Genomic DNA, 16,048 nt, shown 5'->3' with positions numbered 1-16,048 from the left:
TATTTATTTCTGTTCCCTCACAAAACCCATGAACATGATAATAACATAAAAAGGCATTGATCCACAAGCTCAAACAAAATAGAAGAATAGTCAGCAGATGAGAGAAGTCAGCACAGTTCAACAAGCTGTTGAATGGGTGGATGAAAAATACTGACTTAATGGACCAGAGAAGCTGGATTCCTCATGCCTGCAGGACGGGCTGGAAGAGAGGCCACCAGAAAGCAGCAGATTCACTCTGAAGATCGCTTAAAGGCTCAGGCATCAGGTGCCTGTGGCCTCTGAGGGGGAAGAGCTGGGAACAGAAGAATCAACTGATTCTTTATTAGAACAATTAAGTTAACTTGTAGATACCCCTCTTCCCATACCACACAGCCAGGAAGCCAGCCCCCACCCCAGCCCCAGCAGAGGACTGAGGGGCGTTCTCTGAGGTGACCCTGAGACATTCTGACTCAGCTATCAGCCAGACTCAGGATGCTGGCTGTGCCCCATACTGCTATGAGGAGAATCAGTGAAAATCTTCTTACCAAATGGCAAGGCCCTTGCTTGGCACCTGGAATTTGAGCCAGACCTATACTCTCCAGCCAGAAAACTGGAGGAGGGGAGGAGTATTTTTCAGGGAAACTGATCAGCTTAAAAAAAAAACCCTACAGTATAATATTGACATTGGAGTTCCCCCAAGAAATTGCCAGACCCTTGCCTGATCGCTCTGCCTGAAATCCAGGAGACAGCTTCTTCCTCCACAGAAACAGAGCTTTCAATCAGCAGTTGGGCACCTACTCAGACAGAATGAACTACAAAGGATCATCAGACTTTTGAAGGGGAAAGTTAGAAACCAAAGCAAGGCAAAAAGGAATTTGAAGGAAACATAGCATGAAGCACATGACACATCCAGAAACTAATAAAGTGACAGCCTTGGGCATAGGAGAAGTCATGGCACCTATGAATAGCATGCTATAAAAAATGAACATTGAGAGAACACTAAAGAACTCCTGGAAATAAAATATGTAATAACAAAAGCAAAAAGTTCAATGAAAGAGTGGTAACATAAAGAGGAAATCTCCCAGAAAGTAGAATAAAATGAAAATGGGAAGGAATAAAGTTGGGGGGGGGGGAGAAATTTAGAAAACGGGTCTATGAAAGCTAAAACACAGATAAATACAAGTTATAGAAACAAAACAAAACAATCGAACAAGAACAAAAAAGAAAGAGAATGAAAAAGGAGAAGAAATGATCAAAGAAAAGATACAAGAAAATGTCCAACTCACAGATACGAGTTGCCCATTTTGAAAGGGCCTATTGAGTGCCCATCATAATGAGTCTTAAAAGGCCCTCATCTCTAAATCCCAAGTCCCATTAAAAGAACCAGAGGTCCTTGAGGAAGTAGTTGATTCTAGGTCTGGGGCAGGAAATGTACAAAATGTGCCAAACGGAACATCACACCAAACCAGAAGCTAGAACAGCCATTAAGATCTGTTGGGCTTGGGTCAGTAGCACTGAGCCAGTTTGGAGAAGTTCCCACCAGCCAAAGAGGTGATGATTTGAGCCTCACTTACAATAATGACTGCAGTGCATCAAACCACGAGTCCATAATGTTACGTAGAGAACTCTGTTTCAATTGAAATTGAAACAGAGTTGATATACAATATTATGTTGGCTTCAGGCATATGGCATAGAGATTTGACAATTATGTATGTTAGGAAATGCTCACTTTGGTAAGTGGAGTCATGGGTCACCTTTGGAAGACACCAGGTAACCAACTCATTATTGTGAAAGCTGGTAAATAATAAGAATCAAGCATTTATTGTCTTTCTTATTATAAATACTGTACCTCAGCTAAATGGATAGTTGATGAGAGAAGGATTCTCTTTATAAAAGTATTTCAACTAATAAAGGAAAGGATGAAAAAAAATGAGAACTGCACCTTGCTATTACAAATAATGCCACAGAAAATGGTTTCAATTTGTGGTTGTGCATCTTCCAGGGAAATGCCTGAAAATGGGACTGCTGCACAGAAGGGCAGATGAGCAGGTGATCTGTGAGATGTTGCCATGTCCCCATCTGTATAGGCTGTACCTCTTGAGTTTTCAGTAGGTTTTGGAGAATGGATTTAAGAGGAAATGAGGTCAGGCATAGGCGGTCACCATGGCTGTCCTGAGATGGTCAGTGTCTGAACCATGACAGTGAGACTGGGGAGGAAGATGGGAGCTGGCTGAAAGGCTTAGCCCTTGACTGCATGTGAGGAGGGAGGGAATAAAAGACTCTTAGATGTTTGAGCTAAGGTAAGGAGGCAGTTTGGTATGCACACTAAACAGGAGGAGGAAGATGTGTGTGCCTAATGTGTCTGTGTATGTGTGTGTGCACAGTGTCTCTGTGCCTGGGTATGTGCCTCTGCTGTTCAGAAACAAATGGACTTGATGTTTCCCAGCCTTTCAGACAGCACATATGCTTTGGTGGCCCCATAGGGACCAGTGGGTACACCCTGGTCCCAATATGAGGTGCAATGACCCTCATGAAACAAGTTGCCGGCCAGACACCTTGTGGGCAATTCCTGTGGTGCATCTGTCCATTTAAGGCCCCGTCCTTGTTCTCATGCTCCTAACAGGCTTGTCCTGGGTTGACCCGGGGACAATAAAGACTTTGCTTGGAAGAAAGTACTTGCCAGAGGCCAGCAGCCGGGAGGTAGTGGGAATCTGCTCTGATGGGCTCCGGGGGACCTACAAAGGTTCCCTGGAAAGGAGCACTTATCTCCCATCAGGAAACACATTCTCTATTTCTAGAGGGAGTTTGCATTTGGTAAAAGATGTGGCCCAGGATATTCATGCACAACTTCAATAAAAGGGGATACCTCCCCATTTTTAGACCTATCTGTAATTCTGCTCTCTGAACAAAATAGTGTATTTACACTTAACATATCAGGAACCAACCATTGCTTGCTCCCCACATTTGAATTACTCAAATCAGTGAAGAATTCCTTCAAGCACCAGTGCAACCACAACCAAAACAACCCTCTTGGTTTTCATTTATTTCAGTGCAGTCTTCCTAATCTACTATCCTGTCTCCTTGCGCTATGTCTAGTGCACATTACTTAGCTGCTTCTTAATAATTCAGTGGAAATTAATATAAGTATTAGCCTGGCCTGGTTAGGATTATTGCAGTTTCTGTTTGCGCTCTTCAAGGCTGGTTGCCAGCTGCTACTTTTGCTCTCTTCTGGTTTGCTTCTAACAGCTCTTTTCATACCAGTAAAATCGAGTCACTCCTTTTTGTTGTATGTCTTGCCCATTCTGTGAGCTTGGACACAGCTACCCATTCTGTGTGGTGTTAATACTGTGTGTTAAATAGGAGTCACGAGACTCTGAGAGACTTCTCAAAAATAAACCCTGACCAGGGTTCCTGGCACCATCAGCAGGGGCAGAGAAAACCTCACTGAAAGCAAGGAAGGTTAGACTTCTAGATAGTGGGATCTTATCTTTGCACTTGCCTACAAGTGTTCCTTTCCCCCAAAATGATAAAGCCTCTAATTTAATTGCTGTGTGAATTCTCTCCTTTGAGTGGGTGGGGTTGGCCTGAGCAGTCCTTAGTCTCCATTTGGGAGCAGAACAGAGAGATGGTAGATGGGGCATCCGAGCTCTTATCTACCCAAGATTCCATCACTTCTTGGAACCTCCATCCCCTTGTCTCTTTACTAGTGGTGGTATTACCTGGCTCACCCAGGTCGTGGCTGGGGAGAAGCCTTATGCGAGCACTGTAGTCCACAAACATGAAATATCCTTCTCTGTACGTTGTGGGTAGTTGAAATGTATGAAGACATATTATGGGATACCAGTTGGGATTTTTCTCAGCTACAGCAAGCACAGGAATCTTCCTTTCCATCTTCAAGTTCTTCCTTTCCCTCCAGGGCTTCTTTTACCTCCCTCTACCCCCAAGAATTTTAAATGGAAATATAATGCTGTGTTTTAAAAATCTGAACTAGTGTGTCCCCTGGTGGGCTGCAATTAGCAGCAGCCAGAGTTTCATTTCTCTGAAGGTTACTCAGCATAGGAAGGGGTGTGACCCACACAGACAAAAGTGAACGACTCTGCTGTCCCCCACTGTTCTCACCTTTACCTCTATTATCCTTCAGAAAAGAATCAAGGGGCCCATGTGTGAGGCTGAGACATAGGAAGCTGCTGACATCTGACCACTTTTAACATGCAGAAATGCCAGTTTCCAATGGTTTAACCTAATGATTTCCTGAGAAAGAGAGTTACACCCATGGTTCAAGGCTATTCAAGCAGTATCGCAGCATAACTCTGCACCTTTCATCTTTATGGTGAAAAATCTAGGAAGTAAACCTAGGGAGTGCCATGAAAATAAATGCAAAGGTAATACACATAGCATCTCTGCTACTGGGTCCCCCCATAATCAGAAGATACTGTTCTTTCTTCAGTGGGGTTCAGTCCAGGATAGAGACACTTGTTCATGGGATAGGATTGTTCATGTTCAAGACGATGGGAATTGAACTCTAATTCACTGCATCATTTTAATATGCTGCCCCCTTTGCTTGACAGTGAGGTTCATTGAGGACTGTATTTAGAGGCTGCCGATCTTCTAAATAATGCCCTGGCCGGCAAAACCTATATGCAGTGCATCCCAGACATCCATAAATGTGCTGTCACAGGAGAGCAGCCATGCTGTTACTCCATCTTCATTTCCCACTGACCCATGAGAGGCGTCCCCGTGTTTCTGATTATGAGCTCGCCATCTGATTTGAAGTTATGTCACCCTAAAGCAGGGAGAATTCCTCACAATAAATCTCTCATTTTTAATCTGGAGTTGCAGTGGGAAAGCCTGTCAGCCCTGCTCAGAGGAAAGTGGGGGCCTCTATTCTTCAGTTAAATAGAGTGGAGACAGGAAGGTAGCCCCCATCACTGCCTGTGAGAATGCATTCTGCAGGGTGCCTGGGGCCTGGGGTTGGGGGGTGACAGGTCTGTTTGGTCTCTTTCTCCCCACCCCATCCCTCCCTCTCCCCTTTGAGCTAAGATTTGCTAAGGCTCTTGCTGGGGTAAATCCCATTTTGGGGTTTGGATTCTGAAGCTCTAATCCCTGCTGGCATTGGGTTTATAGAACAGGACCAAAGCCACCATGCTCTGTTTTTCTGGACTCACAGTGGATGGGAAGAAGAATTAAAGCAGAGAAGACAGCAAATCTAAAGAGGCTTCTCATTTGGCTCCCTGCTCTGGCAGGTGCCTCCTCCAACCAGACCAAGGGCCAGATGCCAAAAGAAAGAAAAGAGAGAAAGGAGGGAAATTGGGAGAGAAGGAGGAAAAGAACAGAGGGAGAGAAGGAAAGAGGAATGTCTGGAGAAAAGGGGGGCAGTAGGGAAATGGGAGGGAGGGAATTAGAGAAAGGGGGAGGGAAAGGCCATTCTCTCAGTTGATTTGTGTAGAAATTAAAAACAGAATCTGTACTGTAGGATTTCTGCAGTCTTCAGAGAGAGTTAACAGGGAAAATGGTGTAGAAAAGTGCAGCTGATCCTTGTTAGTTACCCTGCTCCCTTGAGATGCCCCTGCCCCAGCCTATGGCCACACACACGCACATATACACATATACACAGTTCACACACATACACCTAGACAGGTACACACCTGCATGCATGTGCACACACACAGTATCACACTCAGGCATACAGGCATCACATTTACACATATGCAGAGGCACATGCATACCTCGCACAGGGGCACACATGCACACATATTCACACAGTCTCACGGGCATACACACACAGACACACTCAAGTGCACATGCACACACCCACAGGCACAGTGGCCTTATTCTTCCTGTTTTGAGTTGTGGCCTCTGCAGTTGTCTTTGACCTTGATTTAGTGGTCAGGTCTCCATGGGGTCACATCCTGTCACCCTCTGCTGCCCTCAGGACCCCAACCAGTCAGGTACTCTGCTGGGGTACAAGGAACACCTCAGGTGTGAGGGTCATAATAGAGCAGACTTTATACACCCATGAAGGTTTTAACTGGCTGGTCAGCTGGTGAGGAAAGAGTGTTGGCCCAAGTCTGATGGGGCTGTGCCCTTGGCTCTGCTCTCATCAGACATCCCAAGTCACCTTGGGAGCCTGAGAAGCAGGTGCCAGGATGGGATGAAATGTGCAAGAACTTCTTCAGGGAAATGCCCATAAGGATGGCAAAGAGGAGAGGAAAGCTGTTGGAAACGTCCTCTGGGATTGAGTGCAGCCTAGCGAAGGTTCTGTGGGGCCATCAGGGAGTCACTGAGCCAACACCAGCCCTCAAGGAGTCCCACATCTCCTGGGAATAGGCCTGCCTTCATATCCTGACCAACACAGCCGAGAATCCCATCACCTGGTGGTCAGTGGGCAAGGTGTGTCAGGAGCCACTGCCAGGTGTGTGACTACAGAGCAAACAGGAAGAACTTCATTGAACTTAGTCCCGAGTCAGAAGCAGTGGGCCCACTCCCTTTTCTACTGATTTGAAACAAAATCAACAATAATTCACTCAAGAAACAGATTCATTTTCAAAAATGATAAATTTAGATAAATAATTTGTTAACAAGATGTTCCTTTCTTCTGAATTCAAGGGTTTTTCTCTGCCTGTCTGGCTGGGTGGCACATGGGCACACTGTCGTTAGCACTAAGAAATGCCAGGGCTTGAAGCTGCTTCAGGGAGCACTTGGCTTGGAAGGGAGATGGGCTTCCTGGGTAATGAGGGGAGCTTTAAACATTGCACAGGGGTCTAGAATCCTCTTGTGTCAGGGTCTTTAAAAATCAGGTTTGAATCTAACTGATTTGCCGTAAGCTGAGTGACCCTGTCTGAGGGGAGATAACTTTGTCATCCTACCTAGATCCTCCCTATCAGGTTGGGGTCTGAGGAGGGCATAGGGTGGGTGACAGGAGGTAGAAATCTTTGCATTGAGGCCAAACAAATCCTGAGTATCCATATAAACACAGTGCTTGGCAAAAGCCACCCCCCCACAAAGCAGGTGTTCTGAGAAGAGTAATAGCTGCCTGACTTCCTTTATACAACATCAGACCTGCTTATGTGTAATCTTAATGATCACTCTGATAAACAATGGAAAATTTCACTTATAAAAGAGCTCAATCATTTATAGAACACAGGAAAAATACCTGAATGTTTCCCAGTCATTGGCTGCTCTTTTTCTATGAGCATCTTTAAGATAGGCTGTGAGCTTTCTCTCACTGCCCACAATAATTCAAGTAGAGGCAAAGGACCCCATGGAGAATTCCAAGCTGAAGTCTCATTCTACCACTATAAGCATACCTCAAGCCCCAAGACATTCATAAGTGCAGGAAAAAACATTTCGGTCAGCAACATAAATGAAAGGAAGTTTTCAGTTGCAAGCTCAGGGGTCTCCTGTCTGACTGAGTAAAGAACACGAAACGTTATGGCACAGAGACCCTCTCAGCTGTGCCGCCTCAGCTAATTAGGGGGCCCATCAGCCAGCTCTCAGTAGCCAGATGCATTACTTGGCATGTGTTCCCCAAAGCGTCTTAAAACCCTGACTTAGTGCTGTAAGTTGGGCGACAGATAAAGCCACATGCATGTTCTGAGCTTTCCATGAGCTTTCTCTAATGGCAGTGGTTATCAGTGAAGCTTAAATAACTTTAGATGGAGTATAGTTGCATTTCTCAGGTAGTTCTAATAAAAAATATATATATATTTTATCCAGTGCAAATAGCTCTCTCTCTAGGAGGTTCTCCCTTTCAGGATTTAATGAAGTATGTGCTTTCTCTGTGGTACCATCCAGAACACTTCAAGTAATAGGGGGACAATATGGCCCCATATATTATCAGGACACTAATGACATGTGACCAAGTCCTTATAGAGAAAAACACTTACGTTTTATTTTCAGACTTGGGGAGTTGAAACTGGGTCAAATCCCAGGGAGCTCTTAAGCAAACTCATTAGGTTACGAAGTCCAGATCCTCAGAAATCATGCTTGCAGTGGTTTTAATGAGTGTTCCACAGAGAAAATGCATGAGGAACCTTTCATTTGAATCAGGCAGTGACTAAACTAGGGTCACTTTTGGTAAATTTCCTCCAATATGCAGAGTATTAAACTTGTATCTTCATATCTTTGGTTCTTTTTTCAATCTCACCACTTGGTTTTCCTCTTTGAAAAGCAAAATGAAGATGAAGTCGCCCAGGTTTTTGTGGTGTCTTGTAGGAGATGGGCTTATAGTTTGGTGACAGTGACTTAGGAGAGACTCCCATCTTTGTTTAAAATATAATGAATTAGTAGATACTGGAGGTCCTAGCCACAGCAATCAGACAACACAAAGAAATATAAGGCATCCAGATTGGTAAGGAAGAAGTCAAACTGTCACTGTTTGCAGATAACATGATATTCTTTATATAAAAAACACTAAAGAATCCACTCCAAAATTACTAGAACTAATATCTGAATTCTGCAAAGTTGCAGGATACAAAATTAATACACAGAAATCTGTTGCATTCCTATACACTAATGATGAACTAGCAAAAAGAAAAGCAGGAAAACAATTCCATTCGCAATTGCATCAAAAAGAATAAATACCTAGGGATAAACCTAACCAAGGAAGTGAAAGACTTATACCCTGAAAACTACATGACACTTTTGAGAGAAATTAAAGAGGACACTAATAAATAAAAATTCATCCCATGCTCTTGGGTAGGAAGAATTAATATTGTAAAAATGGCCATCCTGCCTAAAGCAATCCACAGATTCAATGCAATCTCTATCAAAATACAAACAGCATTCTTCAACGAACTAGAGAAAATCCTTCTAAAATTCATATGGAACTACAAAGGACCTTGAATAGCCAAAGCAATCCTGAGAAGGAAGAATAAAGCAGGGGGAATTATGCTTCCCAACTTCAAGCTCTACTACAAAGCCACAGTAATCAAGACAATTTGGTACTGGCACAAGAACAGACCCACAGACCAGTGGAGCAAAATAGAGAGTCCAGATATTAACCCAAGCATATATAGTCAATTAATATATGATAAAGGAGCAATAGATAAACAATGGGGAAATGACAGCCTCTTCAACAGCTGGTGTTGGCAAAGCTGGACAGCTACATGCAAGAGAATGAAACTGGATTACTGTCTAACTCCATACACAAAAGTAAACTCGAAATGGATCAAAGACCTGAATGTAAGTCATGAAACCATAAAACTCTTAGAATAAAACATAGGTAAAAATCTCTTGAATATAAACATGAGCAACTTTCCTGGGCAAGGGAAACAAAAACAAAAATGAACAAGTGGGACTATATCAAACTAAAAACCTTCTGTACAGCAAAGGACACCATCAGTAGCACAAAAAGACATCCTACAGTATGGGATAATATATTCATAAATGACATATCTGATAAGGGGTTGACATCCAAAATATATAGAGCTCACACACCTCAACAAGCAAAAAGCAAATAATCCAGTTAAAAAATGGGCAGAAGATATGAACAGACACTTCTTCAAAGAAGAAATTCAGATGGCCAACAGGCACATGAAAAGATGTTCTACATCGCTAATCATCAGAGAAATGCAAATTAAAGCCACAATGAGGCATCACCTCATACCAGTTAGGATGGCCAATATTTCAAAAGACAAACAACAACAAATGCTGGCGAGGATGTGGGGAAAGGAGAACCCTCCTACAGTGCTGGTGGAAATGTAAATTAGTTCAACCATTGTGGAAAGCAGTATGGAGGTGCCTCAAAATAGAAATACCATTTGACTCCAGAATTCCACTCCTAGGAATTTACCCTAAGAATGCAAGATCACAGATTCAAAAAGACTTATGCACTCCTATGTTTATCACAGCACTATGTACAATAGCCAAGAAATAGAAGCACCCTAAGTGTCCATCAATAGATGAATGGATAAAGAAGATGTGGTACACATACACAATGGAATATTATTCAACCATAAGAAAACAAATCCTACCATTTGTAACAACATGGATGGAGCTAGAGGGTATTATGCTCAGTGAAATAGGCCAGGTGGAGAAAGGCAAGTACCAAATGATTTCACTTATCTGTGGAGTATAAGAACAAAGCAAAAACTGAAGGAACAAAACAGCAGCAGACTCACAGAACCCAAGAATGGACTCAGAGTTACCAAAGGGAATGGGACTGGGGAGGGTGGGTGGAAAAGGAGGGAGAAGGGGAATAAGGGGCATTATGATTAGTACACATAACTTGGCTGGGGTCACGGGGAAGGCAGTATAGCATAGAGAAGACAAGTAGTGACTCTATAACTTCTTACTATGCTGACAGACAATGACTGTAATGGGGTATATGGTGGGGACTTGATAATGCGGTGAATCTAGTAAATACAATGTTGCTCATGTGATTGTATATTAATGATACCATAATAATAAATAAATTAGTAGAATATTTGGCATAGAGTGAGGCCAACAGATCAGGAGGTGACTACCACTGAAAAGATAAATGTTGTTCCTCAAAGTTTTAAGAGAAGGGGGCATGCCACGCCACATAGGGTCATGTGGGGAAGCATCCAGGGTCAGGCCAGGAGGCAGAGGGTGAGGGAGGATTTGTGGGCAAAGCATTCATTGTGGCTTCCATGAGAAGGAACAGATGAGGCAGGGTAAGCAGGCAGAGGATTGGCTGGTTTGAATAAGTGCTGTGGGCTCTGGGGTATAGCAGCCGCTCCTAGCTGTCTGGTGCCGGGCCCTGGGAAACAGATTAAGACAGGTGTATAGTTTCCCCAGGTGTGAGAGCACAACAGTGGAGGTGCCTGGGATGTGGGCTCTGGATTGATGGGTTTGCATTTCAAAATTGCTCTCATTTACTATTTATTTCTCATAGCTTCACTCTAGGAATTGGCCAACCCTGAGGCAGCCCCTGCAGCTTCAAAGTCCCCAGATATCAAACCATTAAAATTCAGAAAATAAGATATGATTAATGCCTATCTCCAAGCTGAAATTCCAGTAGTTTATCAACACAAGATGAATAAGGATTTAGGGCTACATTTGTGTTTACAGAAGCCCCCATAGAAGGGAAATATTCGTTGTCATTAAAACCAAGAAATCACAGAACTTTATTTTCCCATGGAAGTCCACAAACCTGGTGTTCACATCACACCCTGCTGGTCACTCAGTTGAGAGGTTCTGGAAGGCTCTGTGGAAGCTGTTGGCTGAGCAGCGAGAAAGACTTGAGTTGGAGTGGACAGTTAGAGCAAATTAGAAAGCATTTTTCAGGTGACCAGAGCCCAGAAAAGTGCGCACTGCAGGAATAGTATTTCCATCAGTGGCCAAGACACAGGACACTGTAGACCTCCAACCTGCACCATTTGCACTGGTGCCCAGTGTTCTTTTTGGGGACAACTTGTCATTTTGCTCAGAAAGAGGCCTGAGGGAGCAGGGATACAGTGCAGCATGGTGTCTACCCTCTGCCTTTTTCCCTGTATGCGTTAACAGTTTGCATAGCTACCTCTTGGTGGTTTCCTATTCTTGGCTGATTACAGAGTGAAGGAATTTTTAGTCTTGCATCTGGAAAGTCACCTTTTTCTTTTCTTCCTAGAAAAAATGGAACCCATCTCATGCCTAATTAGAGAGTCATGTAGACAGGGAAGCGAAAATGCTGGCTGCGCACTTGACAGGGAGGAACCCCTTCCCTCCTTCCTTGCCAGCATCATTCTGTGACTCCATTTCTTGGTTTGGGAAGCCACACAATAACCAAGAATTATCTGAGCTATAGCCAAGACTCATCTCTTCTTTGAGTTGCCACCAACTCCTGGGGTATCTGCACTTCTTTCAACAGGTACTTTCTGACCAACCAGTTCAATTATTTGATACTAGATTTTGCCAAAATGGTACAAGATGCTGCCCTCTTTGTCTGTAATGGAGAAATGGGACAGTCTGTAATGGAGAGGTGACAGACTTCCAAGTCAAATGGGCCCAGCTTCAGATCCTGGCTGAGCCACTTAGCATTGGGACAAATTTAAGGCACTTAGTTTACCACAACTTGGATTTCGCCCTCTGCAGAATTACCACCACAGCATCACAGGAAGGTCAGATGGTGCTGGTTGTGAAAGGCCCTGCCATGGTGTAGACTTATTTTTTGTATATTTTTTACATTCTACACCAAACAACATTAAAAAAGCATCTTAATAAAGATGACATTTATTGTCACTTCTTCTATTCTATGCTGTAGCAGTAAGTACACTTCCAAGGAGAAATATTCTGGAAGGGGATTCATCTGCCCACTAAAAATGTTAGGAATCCGGAATGATCTATTTGACTAGATCTTGTATTTACACCTGGGTATTGGCTGTTTCGGGGGGTGTTTCAGGAGTGTTGAGGATGTGCTTAATATACTTAGGGCCAGCTTTATGTAGCTGTTTCCCAGGCACAGGGTGACCCCTGTGGGAGGCCCCGCCTCTGGCGGGCACTGACGTGTGGATGCAGAATCTAAAGGTGTACTGAGTGACATGCTAGGGTCCCCTTCCTATAAATAATGTCTTATGCTTGGTAAGGAGATTGGTTTGAGGTCTTCCTCCATTCAAATACAAATGCAAAGATAATAATAGCTAACATGTATTGAGTACTTACCATGTGCCAGATATTGTTCTGAGAACATGACATACATTAGCTCATGAAATCCTCATCCTCTACATGCTGTGAAGACCGTATTATACAAACACAATGGCATTTATATTTTCTGAGATGAGGAAACTAAGGCCCTGAGAGACTCAGTGCCTGGCCCCGAGTTGCCCAGGTGGGGAGGGGAAGCCACTCACATGGATCTGTGCTGAGTCACCAATGGGTCTTCTGTTTGACTCCTGATTCTTCAAAGTTTGGGAGTAGTGTCTTCTGATTTCCTCTCAAAAAGCCAAGTGGAAGAGCCCAACCAGAATTTCACCTCAATCTCTTGGCTCTGTGCAGCATGACCCTTTAATATCTGTCCCCAAGACTTCACACAAAGTGCTCTCCATGTGAAAAAATCAGTGTGCTTATGTGGACTTAGAGGCCCTGGCGTTCACAGAGGCCTCTCCAGGGAATGGCTCCCATCCAGTTTCTGGCAGGTCACTGTCAGGAGCTGTGTGGCCAGTGGCTGTAGCAAAAGACCCTAGATGGTTGCATCTGTCCTCTTATCAGTCTAGTCTCCCCCACTGCCTTCCCCACGTAGCTGGGCCTGTGGTCACCAGCACATCTGGGCCCACATCTTTACAGCTCAGCCTCTAGAAAGGGATCCTCTCCTCAGCTCCAATTAAGAAAAACCCAAGAAGAGCTCTGATTGGCTGTACCAGTCACAACAGGCAGGGAAGAGAGGGACTACTGCCAGCCTGGCATAGGCCCAGTGCCCACCTTTGACCAATTACTGGAGCTAGGAGGGTAGGGTCATGTCAGAAGACAGCAGCCTCTATTTGGTTGACAGGATTAGAGGAGGGGTGAGAGGTGAGATGTACCCAAGAAAAAAGAGAGGTCAAGTTCCAAAAGACAGAATGAACAGAATAACAATGTTTGAATATAGAAAAGTAGTCCTCACAGGGTGCCTCAGAATGAGACAAGCTAAATATAACCCCCTGCCCCCATGCAGCAGGAGGTTTGGTGTAAGAGGGCTGGTGAGCTGCAGAGGAAGAGGAGGCCTAAAAGGTGAGTATGATGGGGTGGTCAGGGAGCACAGAGCAGGGATTGACTCCTATAACCCAGCTCTGCCTGTCTTCTTCTGCTCTTCAAACTAGCTAAACCTTCTCGCCACAGGACCTTTGCACATGATGTTTCCTCTTCCATTATGTTCACACTTACATACTAACTGTAGCTGCCTCTTTTTCATCCTTCAGATCCCAGTGTACAAATTAGCTCCCCAGAGAGGTGGTCCCGGAGCCCCTGATCTTCAGGTGATCTTCAGGCCTCCCTCAGAGCACTTACAAAAAAATTGTAGGCATTTATAGAATTGTTTGTTCCTTGTCTCTGGACTCTGTTGGCTCCCCTATAGATTTTCAGTGTCTATCCAATGTTTGACAGTCAGTAGGCACCCCACAGATGCTAGAGAAGTAATGTCCATGTATGAATGATGGCTTTACAGGGAGATCCCAGGCAAATGGGCTGTGCCATTGTGGGGAGGAGAGAAAGGAGAGAAGATACATAAGAGGAAAGACTGAGAGTCTGAGAATCAGTAGAAGAAAGAGCACGAAGAGACTGGGCCAACTTAATGTCCTCAAGAATCCTGGAGGTGGTGGGAAGACCCCTGGGTTTCCTATATTCTTGGGGGTGAGGGTTTATCTAGGCAGTTTTACCTGAATGCCCAATAAATCAGCGAGCATCTAGGTTATCACAAGATGACCCTGCTCATTGTTCTCTGTAGCAAACTGATGTGTCTAAGAGATATTTCAAACACAGACAGATGCCAGGTGAGCCACTGTGCTTTGTACGGTGTGGGTTCTGTTTCCTGCCTCCATTCTCCTTCACCTTCGTTCCACTGCTACTGGGGCACAGCTGTTAGCCATGCTTGCCTCTTGCCTATGTCATGATTCCAGAAAGCTCCCCACTTCCTCTTTGCTGCACGATGGTGACAGCACATTAATGAGGCCAGGGCAGAGCCCTGCTGTATTTTCAGAAAAATATTCAGTGCACACCTAACTCCCAGGCAAACCAATGGAAAACACAGTGTTTTCCCATGAAAGCTGACTCTGTCGCCCCGAGCACTGTCCTCACTGCAAGGGTGTACCCAGTGGCCCTGTGTTTTCAAAATGTGAAATGATCACTGGGAAAAGAAAATCAGCTGAGTTTGGCAAGTCCCCAGTGTCTGGACACCATGCACTCCATGGTGAAAGGAAAATGCTGGCTTTTGAGCATACCAAAGGCGCCTGACAGAGTTAAGCTAAAGTGGCTTTCACCACTTCTGGGAGGCCACATTGAACTTTTAAAAGGAGGCACTCAGTTCAGGAAGGCCTGGTTTGTAAAGTGACTTTCTGAGTGATAGAGAAAGAGATCTTGGAGACTTTTGATGATGGGTTCCCTCTGACCCATTGCCTGTATGGGGTGGTAGGTAGTGTAGACATTAAGCTCCTCCTTGGCCCCTGTACCCCCACATGGTAGGTGGTGTAGACAGCAAGCTGCTACTTGGCCTCTGCAACCCATGTGGTAAGTGGTGTAGACAGCAAGCTGCTTCTCGGCCTCTGCACCCCATGTGATAGGTGGGGTAGACAGCAAGCTGCTACTTGGCCTCTGCACCCACATGGTAGCAGGTGTAGACAGCAAGCTGCTCCTCGGCCTCTGCATCCACAGATGATCGCGGCCTTCATCCTGTAGCTGACCAAGGCTCTTTAATCATGCCCAGAGACAAGCACGTGGCCAGAATGAAGATGTCCTTTGGTTGTGGCTTTCTGGAATTTGAAGCAGCTTCCTTGAAAACAGGGTTTATTGCCTCTATGCTGGCACCCCTCCCCACTGTGTGGGCATTCCCGTTGAACTGCTTGCTATTCATGTCTCCACCAGGGCATCCATGTTGCCGGCAGGCCTGCCACCCCCTGAGCACACTGTGGCTCCTGTCAGGTCTGTGAACCTGTCCTGCATTAAGGAAGGCATGTGATCTCACTGGGCAGACATCCCAGGTCTGAGGGTCAAACCTCACTCCTCCCAAGCAATATTCCTTCACTTTTGAGGCCTTGTATGTACAAAGATAAATTTCTATCTTTGTATTTTTATTTTAATTCTTTTCTTCTGTAGAAAAAAACACACAAACAAAATCATACATTGGGAGCAGAATGGCCCCTGCAAAGCAGGTAGGCTTGGCTGGATTTATCTGACTCAGGGATGTACCTATGAACTACTTAGATCTCATGTAATTCTGTACATGTTTTGTTGGCATATGTTAATGACTCCTTAGGACACAACAAAAATAATTATTAGTAATAGCCTAAATTCACCAACAACAACCCAAAACTCATTCCCTTACAAGAAATTCCAAATCTCTTGCATTCTTGCTTGTCATTTGTCCAGAAGGTATGTCTGTGTAGAGTCAGAACCACGGGGGGATTTGATCTGTGTCGGGGGAAAGAGCAGACATCTCTGA

General features: G+C 44.5%; 1 protein-coding gene across 1 annotated transcript in view; it reads left to right on the top strand.

Annotated features, from left to right (window-relative positions):
- Positions 1-16,048, top strand: part of SLC24A3 (solute carrier family 24 member 3) — a 464,546-nt gene that overhangs the window by 210,967 nt on the left and 237,531 nt on the right. The gene's annotated exons all lie outside the window — the stretch shown is intronic.

Source organism: Manis pentadactyla, chromosome 5, assembly GCF_030020395.1.
Source record: "Manis pentadactyla isolate mManPen7 chromosome 5, mManPen7.hap1, whole genome shotgun sequence".
NCBI lineage: Eukaryota > Metazoa > Chordata > Mammalia > Pholidota > Manidae > Manis > Manis pentadactyla.
This window is presented reverse-complemented; position numbering and strand designations above follow the sequence as displayed.